This window comes from Calypte anna, chromosome 3 (genome assembly GCF_003957555.1).
Source record: "Calypte anna isolate BGI_N300 chromosome 3, bCalAnn1_v1.p, whole genome shotgun sequence".
In the NCBI taxonomy this organism is placed as follows: domain Eukaryota; kingdom Metazoa; phylum Chordata; class Aves; order Apodiformes; family Trochilidae; genus Calypte; species Calypte anna.
Window position 1 is genome coordinate 42943648 of NC_044246.1, and position 11175 is coordinate 42954822.

Consider the following 11175-nt stretch of genomic DNA (forward strand, 5'->3'; position numbering starts at 1 on the left):
AAAAAAAAAGAAAAAAGAAAAAAAAAAGCCCAGATGAGCTATTCATGGTTGAGATTGCTATTTTGCTGAAATAGGTTCTTGTTTCATCACAGACAATCTAAACTTTTAGTTCCTAAAATATTCCTATTTTCAGAAAACTCTTAGTGTCCACACCTGAGTTTAATCAAGATAAAACTGAGTTTAAAGTTGATGCATAAGCTACTGATTTCCTAACATGTCAACTCACATTCACTGTATGGTGCCTATCTTTATTTAAGAATCAATACTTGGAGATTGCAGAAGGGGCCTCATTGCAACCAGAATGAAAATTCTGGGTCCTCACAGCTCCAACCACTAATCCCTGCTGCAGCATGAATTTAATGAAAGGTAATAATAACATGTAGTAAAACCATTATTCCAGCACAGACTGTAATGAACAAACCTACCCATAACCACAGTACATGTAAGCCTTCCCATACATGGGAAACAGGAATTTTAGAACACTGGTTAGCTGAAATCCTCCAAATTTAGCACTAAAACTCACCAGTTATTGCCTGATATGGTGAAAAGTGATGAAAAATAAATTTTAAAACCAATTGCTTGTTTTGAGAGAAGGCTGTCCTTAATCTGCATGCAGTTCACATCGAAGCATAACAAAAGCAGCTGAAAGATCCAACACAATGTCTGTGCTATTAACAGGCAAAAGAACCCACATATGGAAATAACAAAATCAAAACTGATTAAAAATAAAGCTCACCCATGGATCTGCTACATTTTAAGTGTTCTACATTTACAGCACACAACCAATCGTTCTTACTTCAACAAAAACACAAAACAATGTAAACTCAGAAAATCTGGCAGGTTTTTTTTTATTTTAGTCAAATATCTTGAGATATCAGTAACTCATATTAAAAATACATGAAAGGCCAAGTAAAAGTCTTTCTGTCATGTTAGTGGTGATGATTGGTAAATTCCTTCCATAAACAACTAAGCAACAAAGAAAACACACATTTTCTCACACTTAGGACATCATCTTTCTTAATCTCTGAGCACTCCACTCCAATTCTGTAGACAGTTATAATGTCAATAGGATTCACACTTTTGTCAGCCCACTCAAGCAGCATAAGGGCTCAGAGAAACATGGGTCTGATAAACCTGTCTGAATGCCACACTTTTGGCAGGAAAAAAAGGAACTAGGAAAGGCTCCAGAACCCTTTTTCCAGTTTTTCCCAGTCCAAAATGCTGACATTAAGGCATGTGTGAAGGAACTGTTTGCTTCCTTTTCTTTGTTTTAGTGTTGACACACCTGACATCCCACACTTTTCTACAGATGGAAATGAAACAGCTAAGCCTTGAATACCTCACTGTAGCAAGCAAACAAACTGCATGTTGTTGTTTATAAAGAACTGAAGCAATAAGCAGGTATCTAGTGAAATTTAACCTACCATTTACAAGCTTGCACCACCTTGAACTTTTGAATATTTAGGGAGATGACATCAGAACTCTTTCCCTCCCCCCCCATTTTCATAACCCCTTAAAAATTAGGCTCTGCTTAACACTTACTTCTATTTCCACACAGAAAAGCCAATCTTTACTTGCCCATCTTTACTTGGACCAAGATTAAAGACCCCTCACTTATTTCTTTTTTTAAACAAGCAGCTTTGTGCTTCCTCCCTCAAGCATGGGACAAACTCACAGTAAATGTCCACACATTTTTGTTTTTAAAAGCTCACTGAAACTCTCTTTTGCCATAATAGCTATTAAACTACTGATGACATTAGATGACTACCATCACATCAATCTCCATCTAGAGGATAGAACTATGGAGTCTGTTTTCCCTTCTGCAATGTCTGGAAACATGAAAGTTGTTTTCTCAGAAACAGTAAAGAAACAAGTATATAAAAAGACAAAAAAATCATAGAATCATAGAATTGGCTGGGTTGGAAGGGACCTCAGAGATCATCGAGTCCAACCCTTGAACCACCATTGCGGTTGCTAGACTATGGCACTGAGTGCCACATCCAGTCTCTTTTTAAATATCTCCAGGGACAGAGAATCCACTACTTCCCTGGGCAGCCCATTCCAATCTCTGATCACTCTCTCCGTAAAGAAATTCTTTCTAATATCTAACCTAAACTTCCCCTGGTACAACTTAAGACCATGCCCTCTTGTCTTGTTGAAAGTCGTCTGGAAAAAGAGACCAACCCCCACCTGGCTACACCCTCCTTTCAGGGAGTTGTAGAGAGCGATGAGGTCTCCCCTGAGCTTCCTCTTCTCCAGCTCCCTCAGCCTCTCCTCATAGGGTCTGTGCTGGAGTCCCTTCACCTGCCTGGTTGCCCTCCTTTGGACCTGCTCCAGGACCTCGATATCCTTCCTGAACTGGGGGGCCCAGAACTGGACACAGTACTCGAGGTGTGGCCTCACCAGGGCTGAGTATAGGGGCAGAATCCCTTCCTTGGACCTGCTGGCGACACTGTTCCCGATACAGGCCAGGAAAAGGCAATGAAATTCAGATTTGGTTTTAAAAAGCAATTTTCTAATGCTGCACATAAATGAAATAAAGAACACAGAAATGGACAAACTGGACAAAAATGGACAAACTCACCACCTGTCTATCTGTCTATCTATATCTATCTCTGCAACCTATCTCACATGATGGCCAAAGGCAAATGCTTCAAAGAAAAGAGCATGATCAGAGAAAGAAATGACCAGTGCTTTCACAGAATATTCTGCCAGCGCTTCAGTACTGGCAACTCAAAAGCCTACGCAAGATGACTTTTCTGTTTTACCCTGGACATGCTTATTTCTTGGTTGGTTGGTTAATGGTTGGGTTTTTTTGCGAGCATTCTGTGAGTATCTTGAACTCATACAAGCATTTGGATTTATATCTTCCAATTTTATGTAGTCCTCTGTGAAATGTGGAGATTGCCATTAGCAGAGAAATAAATACTACATATTTTTCATAGGAAAAGCATGCTGCTAATCTAGAAAAGGAGAATGAAAGTAGAAAACCTACTGCAAAGTCTTTAAAGAAGTTTTTTGTTTGTTTTCACACACACAAGCACTTCCTCTCTGTTGTTTGATAACTAGTTTTCTTTGTTTTGTTTCCTAATACATCTTTTCCTTCTCTGCAGATTTCAGCATTTTAGGGCTCTGCATGAAGACAGGAGCCTGCAATGGCATGCTCCATTACTTACAAACATTTCAAAAATACTAAGTGCATGGGCTAGTCATGGCAGATAAATTCTGTTAAACCAGAATAAGTATTTACATACTTGGAATACAGTTACTAAGCATTCATCTCACAGTGATTATACAAATTTATTCACCATGATCAGCTAGCAGTTGTCAGGCACAGGTCAAGGATTTAGACAGAGCAGGCTACCAAGTAATAATTGTAAACTGTGTAAAAAGAAGACTTATAACTGTGATGGGCTCTCACAGCCCAACAGGCTGTTGGCATGCCTTTTCTAACAGTTTTAAAGGTATATTGAAAATAAATTCCAACAAATGTTAACAGTTAACCACTTTTCCCCCACTGAAATGCAAGAAAACGTAATCCCAAACTTTCTCTTCACAGATGGCACAGAAGCAAAGGCATTTTCTCATAGGTCTTTCCAGATCTGAAGCCTGAAGGCTTCTGTAGAAAAATATTATTTCTAAATATATAACGTATATACTATAAACATATATGGATAAAATAACCAAATATAAGTAAACCAGACATGGGAGAATGTGATATTTCTCTTTAGCTATAGGGCGCATCAAGCACCTGAACACTATACATCACTGAATAAAATAATAGAATAAAGCTTTTGAAAAAACCTGAGAGAAGACACAGACCCTGAGCCAAAGAAGCTATGGGATGCAAAGCAAACAAATCTTGCAAAAGAAAGACAGGCAGGCCTGCCAGGATAACTTTTCTTGACTTGCAATATCAAATATTACATTCCAGGTGATTTTTATGAGCAATCTGGGTTTTTTTTTCAAGAGTCAGCTCCTTCTTTCCCCTCTAACCCATTTGTGTTCAGCTTGACTACGTGACAGCACTGAATCTTCATGCAGGCACTATCTAGAAAAGAGAAGATGAAGAAAGTAACAGAGGAAAGGCTAGTTACCAAAACAAAATACATCCAGTTCTGGGCATACTTCTGAAAGTTCTTTAAAAACCAGAGGGATTATAGAAACTTGGAATTAAGGCAGCAGCTGGAATGCAAAAATGAGTAGAACTCTGTATCAACAAGAGGATATTCTTGTGCTTGCAGTAAGGCTTAACAGGCCATAGGAATACCAGGGATTATTTACTGAGTAGCAGCTGCTTTTCTTCTTTCCTGGACCATTTTCACTTGTGCTAATTTACTTTTATCATAAACCACTGATGGGAGAAAACTTGGTTGAGATACTTCCCAGTCTGCAATCACAGAAACATCCTCTCAGTTTGGAGTGCTGTTTCAAGCCAGATTAATTAACAGTATTAATTATACAAAAATTGCTTTGCAATAGGTAAATCCAATTGAACACATTACAATGTATTCAAATGGAATAAATACCAGGGAAGAAGAAGGTAAACACAAGATTACCCAGAAAATTATGTACAAACAAGATTCAGTGAGAGTTTTAACTAAATACCCTAAGAACTAAATACCCATAAAAAGTCTCAAATCTTTCCTTTTGTTGAGAGACTCTGGAAAATCATATGTGCAACATATCCAAGACAAATGCTTGCCAAAAGATAACTTAAAAGATCTAGGACACAATCAACATTCAGCAATGTTGAAATATCAAATGTTTTCCAGCAGCATGCATAAATATCACCTGTTCTAAGTACAACTGCCTCCTATCACATCCTGACACACTCAAATAAAATACAGAAGAAAAACTATTTACCACCCTATTATATCAGATTGTACTGTAGAATCTGACAAATCTATAAAAATATTAGAGACATCAGCACAACCTCCACACATAATTGTATATGGAGTAAAAGGGGGCAAGCTGCCAACATCAGACCCTGCCCTGCCTTTCCACTTCTGGACAGATTGTCTTTGACATTAAAGTCCTGTTTCCAAGGTAAATGTAAAAGCTCTATATTAATCTAAGACTGTCAGACATATTCATAATGATCAAGTAGAATTTGAGTGACAGCATAACCCTATATAAAAATGAAATCTTTACAATTTTTTGATGTTTTGCTCATTTATTTAAAGTCAGGAAAAAACACAAAATAATGGAAAGAGTGTTAGATTAAAAAAATCCATTCATGTTTCCCACTGTAGTTGTTTTTTTCTGCATCTAACCACTTTAGTAAAAAATAATATTTAAAAGGAGCAGGATTCAATGCCTGATAATAACAAGTAACCTTTAGAGTGAATGGAAGACTCTGAATCCAGAAGTTGCATGGTTCACTACACTGAGCCCAGTGCAGGGCTGTACCCCAAGAGTCTGTTTAAAGAAGTCCCACACAAGGTTCTTTAAGCTACAAAAAAGGTAAGCCTGTAATTAATGAACTTACTACTTATCTGAGCTGGCTGCCACCCTCCTTATGCTCCATGAGTTGTGGGAAGGAAAATTAAAGTACTAAGCACAGCTTGAAATTACAAGCTAATAGTTTTCAAGTAAGAAACAAGATATCCCACTCACATGGCTATATTTACCAGTTTGGTAATTCTGATAATTCCCTCCCAAATAACTTTATGTTTTTAAAACACTATTAAAAGAGAGATAAGGAACAGAAGAATTAAAGCGCTGGTTAATCTGTGCAGCATCATTATGTATTATTTAGTTTAATATCTCCTTGTAGTAAATAGAAAATCACTATGCACCATTTTCTTCAGGAGAACACTGTAGTAAATTTGGTGTTGCAACAGAACCATTAAAGTATAATAGTGTACACAGAAAAATGCTACTGATTAGCAAGCAAAAATATGTAATTATAGCCACTGTGTGGGACTCAGTTGGCTGGTATTTTATTGCACGCTGCTTTGTAAGACTGCATTGCTGCCAAAACTAATGAGGAAAATACCAAGTTGCTACTTCCAGTTGTACTAGAGGTTTTGTCTTGATGTTATTGACATTTATAAAGTGATCAACACATGTAACAAACAAGCCACAGTGCCAACACTGTGAGCTGCAGTCTACAGTAATTAATGAGTAAACAGAAACAATTGCATAGCAATGTTTCACGGATACATAGTGTATTAACTGAACTTCTAAGAGGTGATTTTGAATAATTTAACCAAAGCATCTCAAGTTCTCCACAGTTGGAGCAGTAGTAAAGAAATAATACAAAAGCTCCAAGACAATACTTTAAAAGGAAGAAGCAGCTCAACATTAGCCTGTAGAAGTTGCAGTAAACATATTTAAATGTACATATGTCCAATATATAAAAATACAGATTTTAAAGAAAACACATACGATCATAACTAGTAAGACTGAACAATACATATCCTATGGTATTTGGTACTATCTTTAAGCCTTCATATTTTCCTTTCCAGCTTTCATTAACAGGGGAAAGAGGGAATAAGGTGTATTTCTAGAATTGTACAAAAATAGCATATTGTTCAGTTTATTAATTAAATAAATAAAAAAATAAATTAATTAAGTTTATTTAATTAAAAAAACTGGCTTTTAAAACCATAAGTGTATCATATCTAAAATGCAGACTGATACCACTGAAAAGAAGTAATCACTCTAATATGCCAAAGAATATAGTGAGTGGACATGTAACACTGGCTGAAGATACTAAAGCTCAAAAGACTATGGACCCAGGGCATAAATTCCACTTTGAAATCAGCACCTTTTCCAGACACATTTATAAAACCGATTCTTTACCTAAATAAAAAGAAAAACCAACCAAATAAACAAAAGGTCAAATACAGAAAAATTTTCAATGTAATTCTTAATGTTACTCCACTCACTGTCAGAAAGTAGACTTTTAAAAACAGCTTTGCCTTCCTACCTTCATAATTTTCAAAGGCTTGCAAAGAGGAAGTTATACATAGGATTATGGAAAGAAACTATGACAGATTTGGCAAGGAAGCTTAAGCCCCTTCCATGTTGTTCAATTAAACCTGGCTGTTTGGATACATCATCATCAAATACTGAGGACGAATAAAGAGATACTGGTGGAGCAAAACAACTGGTGTGAGAACCTGTAGCATAAATATATATATGTATTTAAGGGTTTTTCTGGTGGAGGTGGGTGAGTGGGGTTTTGGTTGCTTGGTTTGGTGTTCGGTTTGTGGTCATGTTTCGGGTTTTTTTTTTTTTTTTTGGGGGGGGGCTAGTTATAGTCCAATCCACATTGGAATGCCAGTTCTCCAGTGGAATGCATTAATTAGGGACATATCCTACTTTAAAAAAAAAAAAACCCAGCTCATGTCCTCCAAGATACTTGATAATGCTAAATAACAAAACAGTGAGTAAAGTCAGGGAATTTCCTTCTAAAGCACATTCTAGGATCAAAGTAAAAACAACATAGTAAATGCACAGTGCATGTTTTTAGTTGAAATTTATTGGAATTTTTCAGGATTTTAGCAATGTCTGAATTAGTGTACCTGCAAATAAAGGGGGAAAGTCCCTATTCTCACATCTAAGTAAAACAAATATCAACATTATAAGAAGGCAGTAGTTTTGTTACTGATCTTTAACAACCTGTATTAATCAGAAGTTCGAAAGATCAAAGTAACAGCAAACATCAAACCCGAGCTCCTCACCAGACACACACAGAAGTCAGCATGATAGGATATTCATCCCTTTAAGTTTTCAGATGTAAACAGGCACTAACAAACAACTGAGCAATGGCAGAACAAAAACATTCAGCAGTCACCCTAGGTACAAGCATAAACAAGCCTTGTCTTGGAATGACTAATATGTTCAGCTTGCACTGGTGATGTTATGGATGAAGTGTCAGGAAGCACCAAAACTGAGAGAATGATGGAGAACCTCGCTCGGAGCACTGAGACGATTTGCACAAATAATGTAACACTGTAGTTGTTGTTAAGTCTGATGAGAAGATAACTGAGAAAGCAATCTCTCCCTGCCCTCATAATATTAGAAATAAAATTTTACACGGCTAAGTACTTGTGAAATACCACATCTCAGGTTAAGCTGAATAAGCAAAATGCGTGAATGTGCTGGTGAAACATTTTATAACACATTCTCCAGAAGATCTTTGGTTAACTTACAATCCCACACCATAAATATTTCACGTGTTTGATGTATTACCAGCATCACACTGTAAAGATAAACTCATCACAGTTCTATGGAAAGATGATATCTTTCACCCCAATAGACATCTCATATTTACTAGCTCTAATATTATTAATGCATTTTATTTCCAACATACATTCTTTCTCAGAAGAGCAGCAAAACTTCAGCTGGATTGGACCACAGAGGTTATGCAGTCCAACCCCCTGCTCAATTTTGCTTCACAAAACAACATAGTTGTCTCTTTCAAACATAGTTGAAAGAGATCAGCCTTCCCCCATTCTGAAGTGATGAAAATCTACAAAAAAGTTGAGAAGCTGTTCTACCATCTAAAATCTTTTTTACTGTTATTATTTTTACTAATTATGTTTATGCTCCAGGGTAAACAACACCCAACACCTACATGTTATTGAAAATAAATGTTTTTCAATTATTAAGATGTAAGAACGAAAGCTAAACAATAATTGGCACAAAAGTCTCACTCGAAAACAGTCCCAAGATGACATCTATTCTGTTTGGCCAGGCACCTATTTGTGGTGATAGCAAGAACCACAAAAAAATAGGTGTAGCTAAAGTATTAAGGAGGATGAAAGGTCAAAGCTGACAGCAAATACAATCCAGATCTGAATACTCCCATCTGAGCTCCATTTGTGGAGGCCAGTCTATTATTTGTTATCTGAGGATTGAGGTATGCACAACATGGGCAGGCACTGCAGGCAGAGGGATGAGAGCAAAGATCCTTAATGAGAGACAATTGAAAGCCTCAAATCTCTACACATAGCTCAGTGTGATTAAAAAAAGGAAGGGCTGCCTTTTAACACAGCTCTCAGCAGAGAACTGGGGTTCTGATTTCTTCTCCTTAAATGTAGATTCTTTTTCTTAGTTTTCCTCTTCCTTTTCAGCAAAATTTTTTATAACTACGTCTTGTAATCTGAAGGCCAGCTTCCTGATCTATTGACCTACTGCACAATATGATTTTAATTAGCTCACCCTGGCATGCAATGCCTGCAGTTTAAATATTGTTTTGCCTGAACAAATCTATTTGCCTGTTGAGAGCATTTACATAAACAACCCAACAAAACCATTTTCAAAAATATTATTATATAAAATCCAGTTAGATATAGCTGATTACTGGCTCAGCTGTCATGAAAGGGTGATAGTGACATTCACGACATGCTGCAAGGCAGTTCTCTCTACTGAGCTATGCTTGCCAGTGATTTTGTTTGCTTCAAATTTACAGGAATTTTTTGTCAGGTATCAATATATTGTTCCTTTTTCATTAACGCTGTATATGCATGTCAGCACAGATATAGAGATATTACAAGTTTATTTGTTTTTAATAGAAAGCTCACTGAGCAATGTTTTACAGACATAATTTGAATGAAAGAGGGTTTATTGCCTAAAAACCACTCCCCAAGACCGCACAGTTTTTTTATTAGAGGATATTACGTACTTCAGGAAGGAGATGGACACCAAAAAGGGAAACAGAGTAGAAAACTGAAGGTAAAGTGACGTGTAGTATTTTCAGTATCTTCCAGACCTTCCCTGTATCTCCAGAAAGCTCCATGTCTCTGGTCTCCCTTCGCTTACTCTGCATTCAGTTCTTCCACACTTCCAAACTCGACCTTTTTCATTTCCCCAGAGGGTGAAAACCACACATGCTATACTGCCTCTGGAATACTCCCCAGGAACACAATGGCAGCAAAATATATAATGGCTGAATCTCCCTGGATTTACATCTTGAGAGGCTTTAGCTTCTCTCTGGACATGAGTTTTCAGAGATCTACAGAAACCCACTTGTTTTGAAACTTGCAGCTCTCTGTCAGAAACATCTGCGAACAACCAAATGATTAAATAACATATTGGGAATTAACTAGTAGTAGGCAAGTGACAGTACAAGGAAACCAGAACAAGAGTGTTTCAAAATCTGCAGCCTGCTCATATAGGATGGGGAATAAACAAAGCACACATGGATACTATCACATATTCCCTTTCCAGTTGGACAAGAAATCCCTGACAAAACTGTCTTTGGCTTCAAGGAACCCCAGATTTCACTACAACAACACAGTCATCTGTGAATGAGTAAGTGAAGTGTGTGCACCTGTGGTGACAACAGTTATGAAACACAGCAACCATCATGGACTCGACCGACAAGATGACTCAGTGAACATCGGGGTTTGAACTTCCACCTCCAGCACTTACTGGTGGAATATTGACCAAGAAGTCTTTCAGTCTGAACATTTTATCATGTTCAGCAGATTTCCTATCAAATTTGAGACAAGTTGGTGTTGCAAGCCTACTTGAAAGCAACAATATAGCTCCACGAGACAGCGTTTGCATTTTGTTTAGACGCCATAGAGTTAATTATTGTGAAAGTAATGATGTTCTCTTGATACTTCAAGTAGATAAGGCAGGAAAGCACAGAATGAAAAGTGGAAAAAAAAAGTTTAGAAGATATCCATATTCAATCATTCCCTTGTATTATTCATAAACCTGTGGATTTTAAAGGAGAAAAAATTATTAGGGGTTCTGAGAGAAACCTGGCCTAATTAAATTTTAATTCCCACAGATCAGGGGGTATATGTCTCCCCTGCAAACACAGAGCGACATTTTAGCAGCATTTCTCAAAATCAGACAACATTCTTCAGTAACTTCACAATGGATTTTAGTCTCAAATTTGGCACCATCTATATCATAATAGGCTGTAATGATTCAGGAATCTAACAAGCATCCTAGTCTACAGGACTCCAGGCAGTCAACTTGGCCATGGGGACCTCCAGAATCCTGTGAGGAATTAAAAAGCATCACACAATAGCTCCAAAAAGCCCCTCCCTTTTCCTTGAAACCTCTTTCTACTTACTGGTCTTAGGATATGCTTAAACTTAAACTCATGTAAATGTGATTCAATAGTAAAATTGTATTACCCAGGTATCAATCCCTTCAAAAATAACAAAAAAAAACAAAACTACTCAGAGGGAGTGCAGTAAG